At 37.7% G+C, this 24,115-nt stretch overlaps 1 long non-coding RNA gene and 1 pseudogene across 1 annotated transcript in view; one reads left to right on the forward strand and one right to left on the reverse strand.

Annotated features, from left to right (window-relative positions):
• LOC120587470 (uncharacterized) overlaps positions 1-23,978 on the reverse strand; it is a 40,664-nt gene extending 16,686 nt beyond the window's left edge. The window contains exons 1-2 of the long non-coding RNA XR_005648970.1: positions 22,594-23,978; positions 5,956-6,073 (exon numbers count right to left, since the gene is read on the reverse strand). This is a non-coding gene — a long non-coding RNA (uncharacterized LOC120587470). The remainder of the gene's footprint in view (positions 1-5,955; positions 6,074-22,593) is intronic.
• On the forward strand, positions 4,000-4,118 carry LOC120587773 (uncharacterized; annotated as a pseudogene).
• Positions 23,979-24,115: the final 137 nt, after the last annotated feature.

A 24,115-nucleotide genomic window follows, 5' to 3' on the forward strand; every position in this document is an offset into this window, starting at 1 on the left:
ACTGCTGCCATCCGGAGGCATCAAACCTCAGCTCTGACTTCTTTCCATCCTGCGCCCTCTGGAGACCAAAAGTATATTTCTGCAGCATCCTCTCTTAAAATTACAAATGAAAATAACAATTGAACTCTAATAGTATTTTGTTGCGTACAGCAGATTCAACAATTTATTTAGCGTTAAAGTTATAGTTTTTAAAGCTTGCATTGTGTTTTGTGATTGATTGTGGGCCCTCAAGCTGTATATTTTTTCCACTTAATGTCTAATTTTAAAGGTTGATTTTTTAAGTCAATAAGTTCATTCTTTATGAAACACATAAAAAATAAAAACCCAGAATCTAGTACTGCTCCCTGACATGCACCCAAATGGAGAAATAGAATATGGTTCAAGAAAAAGCTTTTGTTGTCCATATGAACATTTTAGAATATGTAAATTATCAATAAACACAGTGCAAACAGTTATCTTCAATGTGATCGGAACAAGCAGTTTGTCAATTTATTGGGGGAAAAAGCTGGATAGAAAAGCTCATATATTCTGTGAACATATATTATACACACTCATTGTTGATCTTTGCAGGAAAGCCAAGGCCCACCTTTTAAGCATATATCTGCTGATAGGTCTGTACTTTCTTGCATAAACCACACCCATGTGAGTATGGTCTCTAATTTTCATTTCTTTAGAGGAAGAACTTAAAAATATTTGCAAAGTAATCTGAGGGCATAATCATTCTGGATTTAAATTTCCCTCTATTTTTACAATTGCCTCATACTCAGTGATTTTTTTAAGACTCGCCTTTATCAATCCTTTCCAAAGCCTTCAATTCTTTGTTTTCAAATCCATGTTCCATTATTTAATATTTAATTGATCTTTTAAATGTACAATCAGAATATACAGTTTTATTTTTTCATGAGAAATAATAGTTTATTAAAAGTATAATATGAGATAGAAGATGAGTCAAGCCTAAAACTGGCTAGCCACGTGGAAATGAGGTTACATACCCCTAAGTGGGGTATGGGTTACAGCCAGGGAGGATGGGGAGCTGTAACAGAATATACAGTTTTAGAAAGAACTCAACAACTAGTAAACATGCAACTCAACTGATGGGAACGGGAGTTGTGGGTAGTGATGGAGGAGTGTTCCTGGGAGTAGTCTGTTGAACATGAAGATCAGGTGTCCTGTGGATCAGCCAGTATGTTTTACAGGAGACTGTCACAGAGATGAATCCGCCAGGTCACTTAGATGGAGGTTAATAAAAAGAGAGTTTCCTCTGGACATCAATAAAAGCAGTCTCTGCAAAGCCAAGTCAACATTTGTTCCTCTCTTGTTTTTGCAACCACATCTAATCACTTAGGAAACCCTCTTCGCTTCAACTTCAAATTACAGCCAGAATTCAACTATTCCTCATCACCCTGCTATTTTCACCCTGTGTCAGGCCTCACCTGGATTATTGCAATAAACTCAAATTTGCCTCCATACCATCCATTTGCAACACAGAAGCCAGAATGATCCTTTTCAAACATCTATCAGATCATGTCTCTGCTCTGTTCAAAACCCTCCAATGGAAAAAAAAAAAAGCCCAGCAACGACAAAACAAAACAAACCTCCAGTGCAGAGTAGGAAGTCATCTGCTCTTACTCTCCCTCCTTGCTCATTTGTTTCAGCCACACTGCCATTCTTGCTGTGCCTTTAACTTGCCAAGCATGCTCCCTCCTCCTCAAGACCTTTGCACTTGTTGTTCTAACTAGAAATCTCTTCTCCAGGTATTGGCATGGTTCCCCCTTTCATCACCACTAAAACTTTTCTCCTGTGTCACAACATCAGTATGACCTTTACTTATCACTTTTGCAAACCACATCCCTACACCCATCCCACACTTCCTATCCCCTTCCCTGCTTTTCCCCTTCGCAGCATCTATTGCCTTCTAATACAAGATAGAATTCGTTTTGTCTGTCTCCCCATTCTAGAATGTTAGCTCCAAGGAGAAGGGATTTCATATCATGTATCTCCATTGCTTAGAAAAGTGCCTGAGCACATACTGAGTGTTAAATAAATGATGATTTAATACATGAATTGGGCTCAGAAACTGGACAAGAATTAATATGCATTATTGACTACAACTTTACTTATAGCCACGATTTCCAAAATACTTCAGAAAATTGTTATAATGCTGAGAATTATCTTATAGTTGGTTGGTTAAATTTTCAAACAATCACTTTAGTGCTTGAAGCACCCTATGGACTCCTGTTTTAGAAAATAAACATTGAAACATTTTCCAAGTTAATGTTCAAGTGCTGGATATTAACCCTATTAAGAGTTAGCGAGAAAATAAGGTCAAGTCCTCCACCCTAAGGTCCTATCGATGGTAGGACAGGAATGAGACAGTTTGTAATAGCTAGAATGTGAGGAAAACTGTCCACCTCTCTCTACAGCAAAAGCTAAGCCCTTTCAACTGTGTTTGAGAATCAGTAGCTTGAGATTCACACAGATAGTACCCTGTAAATGAATCTACTTTAGGTCAAGTATTTCTAAAAGCATGACACTCCATGCCAGGATGGCTTACCAAGCTCAATCTTTCAAACAAACCCACTATGTCCATGGTGTATTAGGACAGCTTGCTGTGGGGACAAACTTATCATATAGTTAAACTGGTATATTAAGGTTTAGAGTATAGAAGGAGGAAAAATAATGAAAAGCCAGAGAGAGTTAATATTATCTTATCCTTATGACATAGGCAGGAGTACTATTACAGTGGGAAATTTGTAGCTTTGATATTTTTTCCACAGGACAGATATTTTTATAAATGTATCATACTAATATATCATAAGCTAGGTCATGCATGTGACAGGTTGGTCTTTTGGTACTTTTTAAAAAACAAACTCCGAGGATTGTGATCTAATCATCCAGATTCCTCTGAGAATCATGATCGAACCAGTAGGTAATCTAGGTTGGCATGGGCAAATGGTATCCACTAGCCTCAGGTGGCTATTGAGCACTTGAAATGTCACTAGTCTGAATTGAGATGTGCTGTAAGTGGAAATACTTGATTTTATGAAAAATAAAATATTCATAATTCTTTATAGACATTTCTGTAACTCAATTTTTGAAATAGGATAATTTTAAATTTTTGAAAAAAAAAACCCATGACTTGCAATCTGAGGACAAAGCAATAGTTCACTAGTGTACAGTTCACTAAAACAATTAATAAATATTTAATAATAGTTTTATTTTCCAAGTTCTACATGTAAATTATTCATTTATATTTTGTTGTTTTGTTTCTCACATTTCCCATAACTACTAATTTATTACTTCTTTCATGTAGCCATATACTACTATATCTTTACTAACTGACAAAATCTGTTAAAAATAACATGACTGCAGGAAAATTCTTGTCCACCACTTTGTTTCAATAGGCCAAAGTAAACCACAAATGAAACCCGTCATATATACCTTGCTACCAAGGAAAGAGTAAGAATGTAAGAATTGGTATAAGGGAAAGAGTGTGGTTTTGGAATAAACAGACTTAGGTTCACTGCCACCTACTACGTGATCTTAAGTTAGATACTAAGCCATATAACTTCTTTGTATCCCAGTTTCTTCACCTGATAAAATAATTTATGCCATCTCTTAGGAATACTGTCAGAAACAAATCAAATGATGTACATAAAACATCTCTAACATAGTGGTTGCTCAATAAAACATAGTTACTAATACTTTTATTATTCATGTATAATGCAGTCAACCTGAAAGTTATCAGGAAATATAAACATGACAAAATAAGTTGAGACCTTAATTTATTCAGTCAGTAATTCAGACAATTTGTTAATAGGCTTAATTCTTTTATATTTACACAATATATCAACAGCAAACATATATTGAGCACTATAAGCGCTGTTAGATATTTACTTGCATTATATAAAATGAACAAAATTTGTGTATCCCCAGCCGCCATGGCATAATACTTTCTTTTCCTCCAGACTGTTTTTTGCTTGCATTTTAAAAAGTCTAGTCTAGAGCAATGCTACCCTGAACAAACATGATCCCATCTGATCTTGGAAGCTAAGCAGGGTCAGGCCTGGTTAGTACTTAGATGGGAGACCACCTAGGAAGACCAGGTGCTGTACGCGTAAAAAATAAAAAAATAAGAGATTGTAAGCTGGCAAGGTCCTTGCAATCTGTGAGGTCAAACAAGGGTTGCCTCGCCTAAAAAAATAAAAAAATTAAAAAAAAAATTTTTTTTAAATCTAAATTAAGTAACTAACGGAATAATTTTTCAAGACTTGCTTTTAAAAACATTTTCTATACCTGTTACTTTCACCTGTTACTCCACTTGCTTCCCCTTACCATCACCTCTAACTCAGTCCAACTGTTCTTAAAGATTGTCTCCCACCTCGAGTAGGGTCCTAAAGATCATCTCCATTTAATACATTTTGTATGTTGTGAATCTTCTGCCCTGACATCTGACCCCTTAGTTATAGGCTCCCCATATGAGCTTTGAATTGCCCAGGGACAAGAATTCTATAAAGGGCTTTCAGTTATGTTATAATAACAGTATAAAAAACAGTCCTTTGCATCTATGTGCAAAGTCTATAAGATAGCCCCTCTATGCAGAAGTCCAGTCAAGATAAGTCTGCAGTAATAATTTATGTCAGTAAGCAACAGATTTAACTATGAGTGGCAAAGTGGCAAAATAACAATGGCCTAAATAAGGGAAGCTGGAAAATGTAGTCTCTGTTTTGGACAGCCATGTACCCAGGCCCAAATTAGGAATTTTATCACCCTGGAAGAGGGGAAACAAGTATTGGAGGACAGCTAGCAATCTCATTCACCTGGTCCAATTGAGGTACCCAGGATTTGGCCTTGGTTTGATCTCTGATCACATAGCCCTCATTCTTATCACTAAGGTCTCTAATGGCTTTTATAGCTGCATTACTTCCACTGTTATCCCCCTTTATCCCCCAAAGAATTAAGTGTCGTAAATACATACATTCATCAAGATGATAAAGAAAGGGAAATTCCTATGAGTAAAAAGCACAAATGAAAATATAAGACAAACATAAGCTCAGTTTTTCCTCCCGTGAAACCTGTGAGAAGTCTCTGAGATTCAAGATCCTGGCAATTCTTCTAGACTAGAGGCCCACTGACCCCTCTTCTCAGACCACACCCTCCGTCTCTGTTGAGTGCTTAGCATGCGGATAAGCTTGTGTCAAGTCTCTGCTTCATATACCTTGCTTAGCCATTCCACTTAAAGAGTCTGCTCAGCCTATTCCATAGCAGCAGGTTACAACGCCTTGGCCTGCATCTACAGTCCAGAGCATGTTACTGTATACAGCCTTAAACACAGCTATTACCCACAAACAGCACTGCCCACTCCATGGCAGAAAAAGTCAAACATAGATGCAACACATTTGCTGTTTTCTCAAAAGGGGGAAAAAGCAAAAGTTTCCTATGGTTTCCTTCTTGTTCCCCAGCTTTATTTTCTTCTTTTTTTTTTCCCCCCACTAGGTGCTAAATAAATGCAGAGAGAGTAGGAACAGTAGGTAACCTTTCACATCCATAGTTAACACTTCTAATTGTATCTGGCTTGGTCCTTAGATTGAAACACATGTTCATAAAGCAAGTCTGAGTAACTGCAAATATTCCCTTTGAATGGCAGGAAACTCAATTAAAGCTTGTATGTGTACAAATAGATCCTTGAAACTGGTCCAGGGGACCAGGGGAAGTAGCTGTTTTGAGCATTGACATCTTTCTTAAAAGGTTTTATTTGTTTATTATTTCTGTCTGATAATCAAGTTAGCCAAAATTCTGGCTCTGTAACAAAAGGCCTATAATTCTGAATATGATTTTTTTTCTAGGCTGTATTTTCAGTGCTGCTGATCCTAAAGGAGCCATGATCATGCAGGATTAAGAGCTTTCTTTACCCATTAAAAAAGAAAAGAAAAGGAAAAAGGAAAAGAACCATACCTGGCTGGTTTCATAGACTTTACAGTTGCAGCAGGCTCCTCACTCAGAAAGGACACCAGGCATGCTTGGTTCTGCTACTGCCATGTCAAAATTCTTAAAACTTTTTGTCTTTGAACATCTAAGTTGGAAAGACAGTGGAGCATGTGAGTGAATGGAGGCAGATATACAAGTGTCCACTCCCTTTCCCTGCAGCCCCATTCTATTCACATAGCGTTCACAATGCCCAGTGAACACAAAATTCCTGCGGACCCCTGGGGTACAGGGTTCAGTGAGACTCAAAACCAGGACAAGGTAAGCGTATCACCTTTATGACTAAGTAAGGGCATTGACAGCCTCTGAGAACCAGAACCTGGTTCAAATGCAATAAGGAGGCCATGGCTTTCAAGAAACGTGATTGACCAAGGAAATCTATCATACCCTTTTTATTTGTTGTTTTCCTATATTAGCAAATCACATAAGCTGCGAATGATGGCATGGAAGGAAAAGGAAAGATAGGGCCACACATGGTTCCTTTTCTTTCTGGTACTTCCTTGCCAGTAAGCTGAAGGTAGAGAAGGTTGGCATATCAAGACTGTGTGCATATCAAAAAGCAAAATAGTTGAGTTCATTTTGTGCACTGTTTCTACTGTTCTGGTAAGAATAAAATATCTATCCATGCACAAAGTATGAAAAAGAATTGTGTAATTTTGGTGATTCCATATATGAGTTAAATGTTCTTGTATCTACACTTAAAACTGGCATTGCACATTGTAGAGATGAATGGTAAAATTCATGCTAGTAATTAAAAATTTTAAATATTCTTTACCTAGAATGACACGAAATAGCAAATAAACAATACCATGACAGGCTGAGAGATAGCAAAAGGAAAAATCTTTTTACTTTAGTCTTTAATGTTACCTTTTCTCCTGCTTTCTGAACAAGGAGCCCCACATTTCTATTTTGCCTGGGTACTGCAAATTATGTAGTCCTCCCCCGCCAAATTGGTCAAATCTCACTGTCTTTTGTTACATCTGAATTTTTGTCATATTTGTTGATCAGGTTCAAATCGGCCGGCCCACTGGTGAGCTAGGTCTACCCCAACTGAGAGTTGAAGGATTTTTTTAGTTATATGAAAACTAACATGATAAGTGTGTTTTACATACATTTCTCACCTGGTAAGTAAGCTGGCCCTTTATGCTGTAACCTCTCAAGCACATTACAGCATATTCAAACATTTCCTGTAATCTCTCAACACTCTCCACCAGGTGTCTCTAGCAGATTTGCACAGGTATATAGGTAACATTAAAGGCAAATTAGGACAGTTCTTGTCCTGGCTAACTTCTTCCAATGGGTTGCTTTTTAACTACGTCATCATGTTTTAAACACATTTGTGTTTAAAATTTTCTCTTCATTACATGCTGCTTAACTGGAAAATATGGAGAAGTAAAAAGGAGAAAAACTCCAACATCCAGACACAACCAACTACTGTTGACATTTTCCTCAGAGTTGTTTTCCTTCTAAGCGTAGAAGAATAAAAATTTGAGCCACATTGTAGGGAAAGATATTTGAAATATATATCTGGCAAAGGATCTGTATCCCAAAGATATAATGAACTCCTACAAATCAACAAGAAAAGGACAGAAAGCCCAATTTAAAAATGGCCACAAGACCTTTTACAAAAGAGAGCATTTAAATGACTAGTGCTCAATAGCACTAGTCATCAGGAAAATGCATTAAAACCACATAGAGATGCCACTACAAATACCAGAATCCCTTAAACTTAATCAATATCAAGTATTGGTGAGAATTTGGAACTAAAAGTATTTTACATTGCTAGTGGAAGTATAAATCTATATAAATACTTAAAAAATATTTGGCAGTATTTAATAAAGTTGAATATATGCTTATTCTACAACCTTTTTCTAGGTCTATACCTAACAGAAATGCATGTATCAAAAGACACGTACGAGAATATTCACAGCAACATTATTCATAATAGACAAAACCTGAAAACTATGCAAATGCCCAACTACAATAGAATGAGTAAATATACCATGGTATACTGAGATGAAATGAAACAATATGGATGAGTCTCACACATACAGTATTGATTAAAAGAAGCGACACACCAAAAGTATATACTCTACACCATTTACATGATGTTCAAAACCCATCAGAACTAATGGAATGCACCATCAAGGTTCCCCTTCAGAAATATTCTGCTTAGGAAGTGCCTCAGCTGAAGAGCGTTTCCTGGCCCAAGGTTATATCCCAAATCCTGGGGCTGGGTGTAAAGGCCCTCACCCCAAATTGGGATAAATCCAAAGGGCCATCCTAGCTTCAGCGCTCCCTGTAGAGTTAGGTAAAGACTTTGTTGAGGTTGCAAACAAACTTCTCCATCTGCCCAATCATGTTTCTTTATTCCCTCCTCTCCTCTCCTCTTCCCTCCCCTCTCCTCTGTTCCTCTTTTCATCCCTCCCACAAGTATCGGTCCCAGTTCCATGATAATCTCAAAGTCTGCTTCTCTGGGAACCTACTCTTTGAAGTGAGAGTAGTAGCTACGTTTTTGGAGGTAATGACTGGAAAAGGGCAGGAGAGAGCTTTTTAGGGACCAGTAAAGTTCTTCATGGCTGAGAGAGATACAGGCATGTTTTGTTTGTAAAAATTCATTGAGCTATACACTTAAGTTTTGTGCCTTTACTATTTATATGTTATATTTCAATGAAAACATTTACAATTAAAAAACAAGCTAATAAATATACTTGATGAACGTGCATATTTGAACACTTCTCTAATTAAGATACATTTCTTGAAGTGGAACTGCTAGATCAAAAATTGACATTCTATAGTGGTTACCAGAGAGAAAAGGGTAGGGGGAGGGGGGAGCTAGATAGGGTAAAGGGGGTCAAATATGTGGTGGCAGAAAGAAATCTAACTATGGGAGGTGAACACAAAGGGTAAATATATGCATGCCTTATTGTTAAAGTGTACAGCTGAAACTTATTGATTTCATTAATCAATGTCACCATAAAAAAAATTTACATTCTAAATTTGGGTGCCTATTGACAAAAGATGCTCTAGAACAGGTATACTAACTGATACTTTATCAACAGAAGGTGAGAACATTTATTCTCACATCCTTACCAACACTAGATAGCATCAATCTTTCAAATCTAATAAGTGAGAAAAGTAGATCAGGTTGTTTTAATATTCTATTGCTCTTCTTTAGAACTAATTATATGCTGATGATTAGTTGACCAATTTTAAGTAATTAGTGAGGCCTACTGTGTTTCTTGAATTATACCATTTTATTGTGAAAAATAAAGTTTAAATATTTATATTATAGAACCAATGAGCAAACATTATAGAGAAGCAAGTTTGAACTCAATATGAAGGATTTGAGATGTCCAGCCATGGAATGAATTGTATTTGTACTACGGTTAATCCTACAGATATTAGATGGGTTCAAGTAAAATCCAGATGACCCTTTTTTTGGGATTCGAACCATCATATCTAATTTTCATGATGAATCAGATTATATATAGTGGATTTTAAAAACAGTCAAATCAAATATACCATGCTTTAAAAAAATTCTTTATGCACTTTTTCACTTAAAGATCTCATCCATTTCTGCAACTTCAACTATATATTTGACTCCCAAATTTATAAAAGAAAAGATGGAAAAGAGGAAGGAATAAAGGAAGGTATGGATTGGAATAGAGAAAAGCCCTAATCTCTTTTAAATTCTGGATACATATTTCTAATTGCCTGCTGGCCATCTCCATCTCCATGTCTTGCCAGTCCATGAAACTCAAAAGCTCCCAAAATAATCATCTTTCCATTCTGCCTACCTTCTCCTTCAGGAGGAGCCATTTTAATTTTCTGCTTCTAGGTCTCCTCTTCCAAATCTTTCCCTCAGGGAGAACTCAGGGGTCCTGTTCTCATCCTCGAGCTCTTCCTCCCTGCTCTCTCCTCATTTTCTGGCCTCCAACAACATCCTTTCATCCTTCAAATTCCCAACTTACCACTTTTGGGCAGACCTCTCCTTGCCTCTGACTTACCTATGCACACACATGGCTTTGAGACAGCTGTAGGAACTTAAGAAAGCTAGACTAAGGGTCGTAGTCTTAGCTCTGCTGCTGTGGGTGATATTTGACTGTGAGTGGGGGCAAAACTCCCTGTGCTGCAGTCCCTTCACTGGCAAGACAGTCACAAGGTCTCTTCCAATGACAACATTTTATAACTGATTCCTGGTCAGGCCTTCATTTCCCTTAAAACCCTCTGATGACTTTCTACTGGCTATGCTTCAGCTTGGCATTCGAGGCCTTCTTCCTGCCTCTCCACTCCCCAAAGGAAATGAAGAAAAGCAGGTGAGACCATCAAAGTCTCATATTTTGAGGCTCTTAGTACCCAGCTACTTTTTACTGGGTTTCTCAGCCTTTTACCCTAAGCATGGACAACTTAGGAATTGGAAAAGCCTTGAAGTAAAATTGCATGCAGAGTACCAGGCTCACTGCTCTATATTCCTCTTTTATCTGGGATCTTAAGCACTCAGATATTGGCTGCCCAAAGTCTCTAATCTCCAATTTCTGTCTCTCCTCCCACTGTCCAGTCCAGCTACCAGCTGGAACTTTCTGTCTCTCTCTAGGTCCCAAAATGTGAATTTGGAATATCTTGGGCTAAGCAAAGATTTCTAAAACAAAACACTAATCATAATGGAAAAACTGGAAATAATCTCAATGGTCATCAATAGAAGAATGGTTAAAATAAATTATATTTTTCTATATAATGTATTTATGCAACCAATAAAAAGGGAGAGTTAGGTGTAGATGCATTGTAATGAAAACATACTCATGGTATGGTGTATTGGTATACTGTGTTGCTAAGTGAAAAAAAAAATTTATAGAACAGTGATCCAGTTTGCAAATTTAAAAAATATTCTAAAAAGTCTGAGTATATATATCAAACTACTCATGGTAATTACACCAAGGGGGTAGGATTACAAAAGAATCATTTTCTGTATCACTATAGTTTGTTTCCAATATGTAAGAATTACTTTTATAACTAGGGAAAACAGTAATAAAGTTGATACAACATTTCTTTAAGAAAAAAATAACATTTGGGTTACAAGTTATATGTATTCTATGGAATGTAAGAATGATGAGAGTAAGGATATATATAAATAATATATATATAAAATATATATATAAAATGGGGCTGTGTTCCCAGTATCTAGAACAGTGAGTCACAAAGTAAGCACTTAGGAAATATTGGTTGAATGAATGAATATTCCCCAAAATACTTAACAGAATGTTAAGATGCTGGAGCTAGTTGCACATATTTAGTTATCTCCAAAGCAGTATTACACATGGTATTATGAAGAAATATTATAAGGAGGATCACTTGAATACAAACATGTGCTTTTCCTCAAATAACATACATTCCTGAAATACGATTTAAATATATTTATTTCTCTGCTAAGACTGCAAGTTCCTTCTTTCTGTGCTCTGTATCACTCCATTTCAGCAAGGACTATACTAGAATTTCAGTGCCTTATAAATAACTGAATAACTGAATAATTTCTCAACTATTGATACTTCATTACTTATTATCAATGATAAAAATGAAGACTTGGTAATTAAAGATGTAAAATTTTCATATTTTATTTTAGTAATATTAAATTTAGTAGAGATTCAAATTTCAATTCGGTTAAGACAGACAGAATTATGATTCCTTTTATATTCTCTGTGTGCCATGTCATAATATTTTTAATATAGGATACATAGAATAATGGTAATATTACAATCAAATTTTCAACAACAGCAACACAAAAACTTATGTTTACTGCACAGGGCTTTTGCTTTAAAGTGAAATACTATTTACTGCATAATATTTTTAAAGTAAGATGAAAACACTTGAGATTTACAGATTGTAGAGAATTGCAAAAATGTACAGCTAAAGAGACTTGAAAGATAACCAATTCCAAGTTCTTTCATTTTATGTAAGAGACTCTCATACCTAGAAAGGTTCAGTAATCTGCCCACGGTGAGGGAACTCAGGGCCCTCAGGAACAGGGTCCCACAGTGAATGGCTGGGATGTTTTTAATAATAAACACCATTTGACTTAAATGAACTTATTAGTAAATTCCTAGACAACCAGATGGTGAGATGGGATCAGGCTGTGGCTTGTGGCATGTTTTCAAGAGATCTGCTACATGAAATAGAAACCAAGGCATTACACTGAATCAAGAGGAAACTATGACACTTTGGATACCACAGTGATAGCTTTTCCAGAAAGGCATAATGATCTAAACACATTTTAGTTGATTCTCAAGATAACACTTAGAGAAGGATACAGAAGAACTAGAAAATTTTCAGAGGAAGTGAGCAGGATCGTAAAGATTTTCTTATTCTGAATCATATCATTTTTTTCCAACCTTACAGTGGTTTTTTTTTTTTTTGAAATATTTGGGAACACTGAATTCTGCATATTAATTTTGTACCTTGCCAATTACATAAACCTATTATCCTAATAATTCTCTGGTCTGATTCGCCTGAATTTTCTAGGTATACAATCAAATAGTACAAATAATATGATTTTGTTTCTTCCCTTCTAACATGTCTAACTCATCTTTTATTATTGCATTGGCTAGAAGTTCTGAAAGAATGCTTTAGCAAGAGTGTGGAGGATGAGTGTTAAGTAGGTGTACTTTTCTGGCTCCTTAACATATACAGATTATTCTTAGTAATGAGATTTTATTATAAAAATAAACATTAACTTTATATAGCAAGAAAGAGAAGTTTCCTAACTTGAAATTTCCTAAATTTCCTAAATCTTAGGTCTTTTGATAGCATCCAATGTGAGTGAGGCACTTCTCCTAGATGGAGTTTTAAGCAAGACTACTCTGAAGTACTGACTTCCTTTCAGTTCAGTCAGTACTGCAGAGTTGCATTTGGTTTATAAAATAAGATTTGGTCCAGTTAATAGTGACCAGGAAAGAAGACACGACTAACACAGAACATGAGCCATAGCCTCCCTGCCTACCCAGCTTTGCTGAGTTATAATTGACATACAATAACTTCATGTATTTAGAGTATACAATTTGATGTTTTTATAAACTATCCCCAAAACTATCACCACAATCAAGATAATGAACATATCCATCATCTTCCAAAATCTTCTCATGTCCCTTTGTAATTTTTCCCTCTCTCCCTTCCCTGTCCCATACCACTTCTATTCCCAGGCAACCATTGATGTTTTCTAGTCCTATAAGTCAGTTTGCATTTTTTAGAGTTTTATAAATAGAATTATACTGAACTCTTTTTATTGGAGGTGGGTATTGGGTTTCTTGCACTTAAGATAATTATTCTGATATTCATCCACATATGTTTGAATATTCATTAATGCTAAAGTAGTTTGTTCCTATTTATTGCTGACTAGTATTCATTGTATGAATAAACCACAATTTGTCTATTCATTCACATTTTGATGGATATTTGGGTTGTTTCCAGTCCTTGACTATTACAAATAAAGCTGCTATGTACATTTGTATATAAGTCTTTGTGTGGAAAAAATGCCTTCATTTTTCTTGGAGAAATACCTAGGAAAGTAATAGTTGGGGTAAGTTTATGATTAACTTTTTAAGAAACTGCCAAATTATTTTCCAAAGAGGTATAACTATTTTATATTTCCAGCAGCTTTGTATGAGCTTTCAGTTCCTCCATATTCTCTTCAATATTTGGTATGTTCGGTCTTTTATTTACCTATTTGTTTTTTCATCTGTTCTGCTGCATATGTATTGGTATCTCATCAGGCTTTTGATTTGCATTTCTGTAATGCAAGGTTTCTCAAACTTATCGCTACTGACATTTCAGATTATATAATTCTTTGTATGTGGCAGCTGTCCTGTGCATTGTAGGAAATTTAGTTGCACCCTAGGCTCTACTCACTGCATGCCAGTAGCATCCTCCACCTGAGTCGTGACCATCAAAAATGTCTCCAGACATTGCCAAATGTCTCCGGGGTGTAGAGGCAAAATTGCAAACAGTTGAAAATACTGCTCTAATGACTAATGATACTGAACATCTTCATGTGCTTATTTGCCATCTGTATATTTTATTTGGTAAAGTGTCTTTTGAAACCTTTTGTCCAGTTTTAAAATTGGGTTCTCTTGTTGAGTTGTCAGAGTTCTTATGTATTCTAGATATAAATCCTCTGTTGGATCTATGCCTGAAAATAATTTCTCCCATTGTATGCCTTGCCTTTTCATTTTTATAACATTATGTTATATAGAGCAAAAGTTCTTAATTTCGATAAAGTCTAATTTATTGATTACTTTCTTTTATAGCTTGGATTTTTTATATTCTATTTAAGAAAACTTTTTGTTCAATTTCTTGCTATTGGTGGTGATTACACAGAGCTTTTATTATATTTATTATAACTCATTGAATTTACCATTATGACCTGTATACTTTTCTGTATGTATATTTCATACTCTAATAAAAAGTTTTAAGAATTAAAACATAAGTTTTGAGGACGGTCATGATGGTTGAACAATGTGAATGTGCTTAATGCTACTCAACTATATACTGAAAAATAGTTAAGATGGTAAATTTCATGTTATATATTTTTACCACAATAAAATAAACAAGTTTATGAAGCAAATGATATGAAGATTGATTTTAGCAAGTCTTTTGACAAAGTTCATGGCAAAATTATCCTGTTTATATTTAAAATTCTGCTGAAATTAAATTTTACTCAAATTCCACTCTGGAAAAAAAAGACACATATGTCAACCTGAAAGAACACTCAATAGCAAATAATAGAATAATTTGAGGAAAAAAAATAAATGATAGTATTGAATTTTAAGTCAAAGAATAAAATAAATATCCATAAGTCGATATTGACATAAATAAATGATTGAATAAATAAATAAGTGGGGAAGAAGGAAAAACATTTCTGTACAGAGAATTCCAACTAATAAGTGTAGAAGTAATAAGAAAAATAGAAAAATCTCTATTAGAGCATCACAGTAATAATGGCTGCTGGCAAGACCAACCAATGAATGCTAGAATTAATGAATAAAGGTTTAAGAAGAAATGGCATGTTTGCATAGCATCAAAGTGTCTCTTCCCAAATATTGTTGACTATAAAGGAAAAAGACAGTGACTTTACAGCAGAGAAACCCTAGCAGGCACCACCTTACGCAAGGAATTGAGATTAACATCGCAGGTAATGGAATACACAATGTGTGTGCTCCCTGATATGATCTGAGAAGCACACACCACCTCTGTGACATTCTTCCCCAAAATATATGGCCTCAATCTAACCATGAGAAAGTATCAGTAAAACTAAATTGAGGGTCATTCTACCAGCTACCTGACTAGTAACCTTTAAAAGTATTAAGGTCATGGAAGACAAGTTAAGACTGAGGAGTATCACAGATTAGAGGAAACTAAGAAGACATGAACATTGTATGAAATCCTGGATTAGATCCTGGAACAGAAGGTCTTTGGTGGAAAGGCTGGTGAGATCAAAATCAGGTTTGTTTGGGGGTTTAGTTGTGGTATTGGCAGCAATGCCAATTAATCATTGTACTGTGGTTATGTAGGATATTAACACTGGAGAAGGCTGGGGAGGGGGGAGCTCTCTGTTCTACCTTTGCAATTTCTCTGTAAGTATAAAGTTATTTCAAAATATAACATTTAAAAAAAAAAAGACTGATAATACCAAGTGAGGGCAAGGATGTGAAACAAGAAAACTGACAGAAGTATAAATTCTTGTAACTTTGGAAAACTGGTTGGTATTAGCTAATAAAGGTGAAAACCTGTATATCCCATGATTTAGCAATTACATTCCTAGGTATTTATGATAGAAATTCATATATATATGTATATATACCAAAAGACAAGTACAGGAATGTTCATAGCTGCATTATTTATAATTGCCAAAAAATGTAAATAATCCAAATGTCCATCAACAGAAAAAAATAATGCGGTATCTTTGTATATTGGAAATGAAATAATTACACACAACAATGTAATTCTGAGTAAAAGAAATCAAACATAAATGATTACATACTGTTTGATTCCATTTATATAAAGTTCAAAAAACAGCAAAACTAATCTGTGGGGTTAGAAATAAGAATGATAAGTACCTCTGGGGAGAAGAAAAGGGCAGTAATTTGTCAGGGTCATAAAGGAATTTTTGGGGTGCTGTTTGTTCAACTTTTTGGTATTAGAAGTGATTACACAGTTTTTGTTATATTTATTATAACTCATTGAATTTTACCCTTATGACTTGTATACTATTTATACTCTAATAAAAAGTTTCATAAATTAAAATATAAGTGTGTTTTAAAAATCATGTAACTGAGATCCATTTTAAGTGCCTTAGTTTGTACTGGATAGATGTGCAAGGCAGGAAACAGGGAAGCCATTATGGAGACTGTTGCATGAGGATCTCAGTCAGAGTAGCGTGTGTAGGGATGGGTAAAATGAAACATATTAGAGAGATACCAAGAAGATAAAATTGGCAAGACTTAGTGTTTGATTGAAGGTGGTTAAAGATTTGGAACTTTATGCATTAGGCCATAAGGTTCTAATGAACTTTTCTTGGGAGAAAAAGAACATGATGAAAGTGATATTTTTGAAAAGTTAATCTGTGTACCACTCATAGCATATGCTACTTTCTATTATAATCGATCTATTTATAGTCATGTCTTTACTAGTAAATCACAAGATTCTTGATGGAAGAACTTGATTTTATACTTTTTCTGTCTCCAGGGCTTAACTCTGTGCTCCACTGCGGATTTATTATCATTTAAGATGACCATAATAGAAGACAAAAAACAACATAAGATGTGGAACTGGATTAGGAATAGACAGGAAAACATCTAGAAAATACATAAAGGAAATTAAAACACTTATTAGTAATTTTAAAAACTCTTATTAAACATATTTAGGATACTTTAGTAACCAAATTAAGAATTATCTATCTCAAAGCAATAGCTAGCCTCATACTCAGTAGTAAAGCAAAAGAGGCACTCACAGTGAAGAAAGTAATAAGACAAGTCAGCAACTATTGATCATCATGAATCTTTATAATTGTTTTATCAATGTAATATTTGAAAAACATATATGTGTATATATATACACAGACACATATAAAAGGAGACTACGGTATCATCATTTATAGGTTGATATGATCATCCATCTTTGGAAAAATCAAGAAAATTAAAAAGATATCAGAATAAAAGATAGCCTTCTTTTTGCCTATTTACATTTTAGGTCATCCGTTAAGTCCAGTGTAAGCCCCACTTGCTCCATGAAGCCAATGCTAAGTGAAGAAAAGAGGATGGTAGGGGAACGAAAAGGAACCAACCTCATTACTGCTGTCACCATTGAATTCATTTATTTATCATCTATCTATTCAATAAATAATTATCAACTCTCCTTCCATGCCCCTTCCTTCCTTGTGATGCAATCAACTTTGCGAACTTTTTGTTTATCCCTCTGCACCTTCGTTATGCTCAATCATACTCCAACTGTCAGGTTCTATGATCCAGTTACAGTGGCATAGGATTTTTATCTGTGTGCATGGCTACTAGTTAAAGACTATATTTCTCAACCTTCCTTGCAGCTAGATGTAGTCATACAACTGAGTTCTGCCACTGGAATCGAAAAATAAGTAATATGTACAACTTCTGGTTATATTCTTAAGAGGAAGGAACATGCCTTCCTCTTCTCCTTTTCTTTCCCAATGACTGGAATGTGAACACAATGGGAAGAGTTGGAGCAGCCATGCTGAATTTTGAGATGGAAGCATTATTTTGAAGATTACAGAACAATAAGATCAAAAGAGCATAAGTCCCCTGGTCCCCAACACCACGGAGTCATCTATTTACCTAAACTTTTACATGAGAAACATACTTTAATCTTGCTTAAACCACTGTATGTGGACTGTTACATGCTAAATAATACAAATAAGACAAAATAATACAAATCTTGAACAAGACAAAGTTGTTCCTTGTCTTTAAGCAGCTTACAATCCAGCATGGAAAACAGTCATTACAATAGTATTTGATAAAGTGCACTGATAGAGAAGGCACATGGTACATGAAGTCACTGAGAGCCAACAAGCCTAGTCTGTGGAGGACAAAATGTTTATCTGAGATCTGAAGGAGAGGGTATCCATTCACTCCTGCTTAAATAAAAAACTCTTCTCCAGGCTTCAGTGACAACACCCTCCTGAGTTTCCTCCTACTCCCATGGCTGATCCTTCTTAGTTCCTTCTTCTATACCAACTGGTAAATATTGGTTTTTCTCAGAGCTCTCTCAGTATATTCACTCTGTAGTAATCCCCTTCATCCCCACGATTGTAAATAGCGCCTCAGTGCTGATGATTGCCAAGTCCAGTCCTCTTGTCTGAGCTTTGGACTCACACTTAATTGCCTACATCACAGCTCCACCTGCAAGTTTCACAGGCATCTTCAACTTACTATGCCAAAATTTGAGCTTTTCCTGTCTTTCCTCCAAACTGCTCCTCCCACAGTCTTCTCTCTCTCAGTAAAGGTTATCAACAATCCATCCAGTTGCTTGAGCCAGAAACTTGTGAGTCATCCTTAACACCTACTTTCCCTTGCCTCCCATACCCAATATATCACTAAATGTGCTGATACACTTCCAAAAATTCTCTCTTGAATCCATCCACTTCTCTCCATCTCCACTGCTATCACTCTGGTCCAAGCCACTGGAACTCACTTCTCTCCTCAGCAATGGTTACTTTCTAAATGGATCTCACGTCTACTTCTGCCAACCCCACACCATTCTCCACACAGCAGTCATAGCAATATTTTAAAGGTACAAATCAAATCTCCCCAATCCTTCAACGGATTGCACTGAATATAAGTTAAAATTCAAAATGCTTAACATGAAGCACAGGCTTCTGCGTGACCTGGCCTCTGTCTACTTCTGCAATCTCATCTCTTGAAATTTCCCCTTAGCCCACCACTCAGTCTGCTCTAGTCACCAATGCTTAACTCTTTACTACCTCAAGTCTGCTCCTGTGGGAAAAGTTCTTTCCAGAGTTTTTCCTGGCCACCTCCTACCTATGCCTCAGGTTTCAGTTTACTGTTACTTTCTCAAAGAATCCTTCCCTATTATTTGATCTAAATTAAGTTCCTCCATTTTTCTCGTGTATGGCGCCTACTTTTCCTCCCTGTGGAAGACTGTAGTTGACTCCCCAAATCCATTCTCCCTTCCTTCTGCAGTAATAGAATTTAGCTAGGCATATGGCCTCTCAGCTAAAGACTGTTTCTCTCCTTTGCACCAGATGTGGTCATGTGACTGTTTCAGCAAAGGGGATATGATAGGTAATGTGTGCAAAAATACTAGGGTTTCCCTTCAAGTGACTGAACTTATACCCGTCCTGTCCCAAGTGCTGGGAGTGATGAGACCTTAAGTAGTTACCCTGGACCAGACATGGAATCCATGTGTTGTGTTGATGGTGGGGCCACACTATCAGCCCTGGACTGCCTACTTGAGACTGTTAGATAAGAAAATAATTTTTTAAAAAATTTATTTCTCTCTCTAATTCCACCCCCCCACTTCCAACCCTGACCTATGGATGTTGCTATGCGGTCTCCCATTAAGAACTGGATCTCTGAAGGTGGGGCATCTCCTGCCAAACGCTCACATGCTCACAGCTTGGCCCCTCGCTCACAGCATGCCCCGGGGCCTGGAACCCCTGGCATATTGGGGTGGGGGGGAGGCGGGCTGATACACCGGGGGCCTGGGGGTATGGTCCATGGCTCCTCTTGGGGCACGAACCCAGACCTTCTGCGTGTAAAGCAGACGTGCTAACCACTAAACTATGGAGCCACCCCAAGAAAATAATTTTTAATCCTATTTAACTACTGGACTTCACATCTCTTTCTTACAGTAAAGGGGGCCTTGGATGGGTTTTAAGTAGAAGAGTAAGGTCTGCGGGCAGCATATCCAGGAGGCACAAGACAATTTAAACAGTACTCCCATGGTGTTGTGCAACCCTGTGGGACTACAGAGAAATTACATAGTCAGTTGCTTTGAAAGATCACTTTGGTGGTGATAGGGAAAACTGATTGGCTAAGAGAACACATGGAGGCAGAGAGACCACAGAAATGATTGTCACAAGGCAGAGGAGAGAGAACCTTATGGATTAGCATGGCACATAGATAGAGAGGACAAATTCCAGACATATTTTGAAAGACAGACTCCAGAGTGTTTGGCATTCGACAGGGTGTACGGTAGGCAAAATCATTGCCTCCTAGAGATGCCCATGTCCTAATCTCAAGAACCTGTGAATATATTATTTTACATGGCAAAAAGACTTTAGATTTGATTAAATGAAGGCCCTGGAAAGGAGATTCCCTTGGATTATCAGGCTGAGCCCAATGTAATCACAATGGTCTTATAAGAGGGAGGCAGGAAGGTCAGAGTCAGAAAAGGCACTGTGCTGACTGAAGCCGAGGTTAGAGCGATGTGCTATGAAGATGGAGGAAGGGGCCATGAGCTAAGCAATGTGAACAGCCTCTAGAAGCTGGAAATGTCAAGGAAATGGGCTTTCCTCTAAAGCCTGCAGATGGATTGCAGCCTGCAGACACCTTGATTTTTAGCCCAGTAAAAGCCATTTTAGACTTCAGATTTCTAGACTTGTAAGATAATAAATCTGTGTTGTTTTAATTCACTAAGTTTGAGGTCACTTGATATAGGAGCAATAAGAAACTAATATACTGGGTGCAAGGATAAGGGTAAAGGGAGCATTGAGTATAAGGGCCTTGTACAATTGGGTGGGTGATGGTTTGGGAACCTAGAAGAGTGAATGGGGAGGGGCAGAAGATCACGAAGCATTCACGTGGGACTTAGTGAGGTTGGAGTGCCTGTGAAACAACCTACTCAACAACTGGCCATATGGATCTGAAGCTGCCTTAGAAAGAGGGATATGGGGGCATCCTTAAATATTTTTTGATTGAAGCCACGGGAGTGGGTGAGAGCAATCACAGAATAAAACAGAAGAAAGAAAGTCCTAGAACGAAATCCAAGTGGAACATACAAATGGCAGTGGCCAGAGGGGAAGAGCAAAACACAAAGGTTGTGAGTCATAGTTGTGGGTCACAGAAGTCGGAGGAAGGGATAGTTTCAAGGAGCGGATGGTCGGTAGTGCCCAATGTTGCTGAGAAGTGCAGAGAGAAAAGTGGATTATATCATTTGCATAAAAGTGAGATCCCTGCCCCTCCACATGTGAGTACACTTGTTCATAAATATTTACATGAGCAAGCAGTAAGGATGGTTAAGAACAAGGGACCTGAAGCCAGACCACCTAGGTTTGAATGCAGATTCCATCATTTACTAGTAGTATGACCTTGGTGAAGTTACTTCACATTTATATGCATCAGTTTTCTCATTTGTAAAATGAGATAATAACAGTACCTACCTGTATGTGATTGTTGTGAGGATTAAATAAACAAATACATGGAAAGTGCTTTGAACAGTGCCTGGAACAGGGTAAGTCCTACATAAGTGCTAGCTATTATTGTTCTTATTATTACCTACTGTGTTTGCTTTGTTTTTTAAGAATAACAAATTCTGCTAAAAGAGTTAAGAAAAACATTATAAGGAGGAGAGATGAAATCAAAGTAGAAGTAGATTGTGAGATAAAGTAGTGCAAGCATGAGCTGAACATAACGAGTAAGGGTTTGAAGACGTATGCACCAAATAGTCTGGATACAGTAAATATTCATGAAGTATATTGAGCACTCAATATTTAGGAAGGCTTAAAACGACCACTCAGTGGTGACACACCCATATAGCCTCCATCTGTTCTCTGCCTGAGAAATGCAGATGAAATCCATAGCTACTAACCAGGATAACTGGTGAGCTAGAAATATGCTCAGGCATACTTGCTCCCGTCTCTCAATAGAGAAGCATGTGTTGGCTCTGGCACCAGGCATACTTTGTCTGCCAAGTACCCCTGTTCAACCTCAACTCTGGTCCTTGTAACCAAACCATCAGGACAGGGGTAGGGCTGATGCACTAGAGGGTGGGGTGGGGGGGTGGGGGTGGGAGAGAGGGAAGGAGAATGGTTGGGAGAGGATGGGGAAAGGGAAGGAGAGACAAGTGCACAGGTTAGAACTTTTCAAAGAATATACCAAATGCTGCACCTATCTATCCTAAGGGTCTTCACCTACCCTCTCTCTTTCCCCCAGCTTCTTATTCCGCATTTAAAGTAGATTCAGTAAGTCATGCGATTTCCACATCTTGTCTTTGAGCCTTTCCATGCAATTACCTCAGGGATAGCCTGCCTGACAATATACTTGGGAGCTAATTTCCACACCACACCCTTTAGCTACCTTACCAAGGGCAAGGAGATGCAGCAGGAGTGGAGGATCGCTTTTTGTTTATGCACGTTTCCATCTTAAGTTATGATGAAAAGGAAAAAGGCTGCCGGGAAAAACTTCATGCCCTAACAAAGCCAATTAAAACAACATTTTCTGTTATGCTGACCCTTGAGGCTATCCTGTTCTACCTGAAACAGAATTACCAGATTTAATTTAGGAAGATTTGGCTTCACTTTTCAACATGGAGCTGTCTTTGAGCAGCTGTAGGTCAAGAACTACTCACCTTTCCCAATTTTTCCTCTCCTTCCATACGCAGGACAGACCTGAACCATGTTAGACCTGGAGTTTCTGTTCATTTCCTGCCTTTTCTCTTTCTTTTCTTTTCTTTTTCTTTTTCTTTTTTTTTTTAAAGGTTGCTTCTTTACCGTCTGGACAGGTAAAAAGAATGATAATTCCATTAGGACAGCTACCAAACAGGTCTGTGTGAGCTGTTCAGTTTCAAATAATGCAGTGGAAAGCTATTTCGAGGCCACATCACACCTCTTTCATTTGAAACTTTATCACTTACTGCTTTTGTTTTTGTTTATCAGTATTGCAAGTGGATTCATCATGAGGCTAGCATAGCTTAAGCTCCAGGAGGGGCCAGAGCAACTTTGCATTTGTAATTTTGTTTTATTTTTCCTAAACAGAGACCTCAAATCCTAAACTTCAAGGTCCATAAAATTCTCATCAGTTTGATTTCGTGGTTAAAAGCTTAAACCCTGGAGATAAAAGATTTGTCTTCTTTCACTTTTGAGTAATTTTGGATAGGTCACATTAAATTTCAGCCTCCATTTTCTCAGTTGTGAAATAGGAATAATATTACCTATACTTCCAGGATTATGATGAGGCATAAATAGTACTTAAACAGTGCTTTATATATAAGAAATGTTCATAAATATTAGCTGTCATTATTATTGTTGTTGTTATTACCAGAACAAGACCATAAGATCCCTGAAAATAGGATCTGGCATCCCCAGAGCCCATCGCAGCCACACAAAAATACCTGCTGACGGAATGATACCTTTTATAACCAACTCCACTCTACCCACCCTCTCTGCCTGTCTAACCAGAAATACAACTTTAATTACGTTCTTAGTGCGACACACATGGTTACCGCTTCAGAAAAGCGCCAGATAGATACTCAGTAGCATCTTCCCCATTTGAAAGGGTGCTTTGGCCTCGGTGTATTCCTTTCCAGGTGAGTCCTGAAATCCCCGTTGTTTTCCTCTCCGTCCCCCTCCCAGTTCCTCTTTCCTGGGTCAAATGAAGACAGTCTGCCAAGGCCGGGACTAGAGACACTGAGATAATGCATTAATAGCCTTAGTATTGTGCTTGGCACTTAATAAGCACTCAATAAACGTCGCCTATATTTATTATCACAATTCCCGGCCAGGCGGCCATCAAGTCCCGCCGCTCCCCCTGGAGCTAGGCTTGCATCATTTCCCCGGGAAAGGGGGTCTCGGCCAGGACCGAGGTGGGGGTGGGGGGATAGCACCTCGCGGTCCGCTTTCCCCTTCTCGGAGCTCCTCTCCAGCAGGGCTGTGCCGCGAGGTCCCCGGGGACGGCCAGGGCGGGCGGGAGGCCGGGAGGAGCCGCCGCCGACGCATCCGCTGCCGCCGCAGGAGGCGGAGCGCTGCACCTGGCGGCGGGTCCGCGGCGCTCAGCCCTGAAACGGGTCCAGCCGGTAGCGAGCGGCGGAGGCCCGGCCCGAGGGGTGGGAGGAGAACGAGGAGGAGCGGGGAAGGTCGCGCGGGTGGGTGCGC

Source organism: Pteropus medius, unplaced genomic scaffold, assembly GCF_902729225.1.
Source record: "Pteropus medius unplaced genomic scaffold, Ma_sr-lr_union100, whole genome shotgun sequence".
Classification (NCBI taxonomy): domain Eukaryota; kingdom Metazoa; phylum Chordata; class Mammalia; order Chiroptera; family Pteropodidae; genus Pteropus; species Pteropus medius.